We start from the raw sequence: 796 nt of genomic DNA on the forward strand, positions 1-796 counted from the left end.
GCCCCCAAGGAGCTTACAGTCTAGAGGAAGGTGGAGAGAGCAGCTATGTCAGATATGAGTTCCAAGGTGCAAGGAGGGAGCGAGACAGCACTACGCGCTAATAATGATCATTCTTTTACTTTTTGGGTGAGTTAGAATCGGTGCCTCACTCAATCTGCAGGTTGGAGACAGAACAACTCTTATTTGGGGATTACCTCTGTGTACCCTCTCCGCCCCGTCTCAGGGTCACACCTGGAGAGTTTCCAGTACTCTACCAGTCTCGGCTACAGGAGGGAGAGTCAAGCAGAGGCCTACCCTTTCCATCCCTAGCTTGGCCAGTGGCTAGCGAGTGGGAGGCAATCTGCTACAAGCCCAAACTCACCCATGCTGGGCAGCAGTGGTCGAGGGCGACCATGGTGCACCATTTTCTTATTTTTACCTAGAAAACTCTATGGCTTCACTACCGGAACGATTGCAGATGGAGAGCGGGGCGTTCCGGGAGAGATGTGTAAGCGGTGTCGCTATGGGTCGGAAACGACTCGACGGCACAAGACGAGACCCTCTCCTAGTTCATTAAGCAGGCTCCATAGGTCTGACCAGGACAGCACTTCTCGTGCTAAGACGAGAGAGAATCTTTAATAAAGATGTAGCCCGTTTGTGGTTACTTGAAAGGAAGCCGTTTGGGGTGTTTCCTTCCCAGTTTTACCAGCTGCTAAAAGTTGGGTAACACGGTGTCCAGTGGGCTCCTTGCTAATTGCATACCCGCGCGCTAAGGTGAATTTTCAGTCCGTAGTTAAACACGAGAGCACAGGCCTGC

At 51.8% G+C, this 796-nt stretch overlaps 1 non-coding gene across 1 annotated transcript; it reads left to right on the forward strand.

The window, feature by feature from the left end:
- Nucleotides 1–213: 213 nt before the first annotated feature.
- Nucleotides 214–351, forward strand: LOC119923359. The gene has a single exon (XR_005448839.1). It is a non-coding gene; the product is annotated as a small nucleolar RNA SNORA7 (small nucleolar RNA).
- Nucleotides 352–796: the final 445 nt, after the last annotated feature.

The sequence above is a fragment of the Tachyglossus aculeatus genome, chromosome 2 (genome assembly GCF_015852505.1).
Source record: "Tachyglossus aculeatus isolate mTacAcu1 chromosome 2, mTacAcu1.pri, whole genome shotgun sequence".
Taxonomy (NCBI): domain Eukaryota; kingdom Metazoa; phylum Chordata; class Mammalia; order Monotremata; family Tachyglossidae; genus Tachyglossus; species Tachyglossus aculeatus.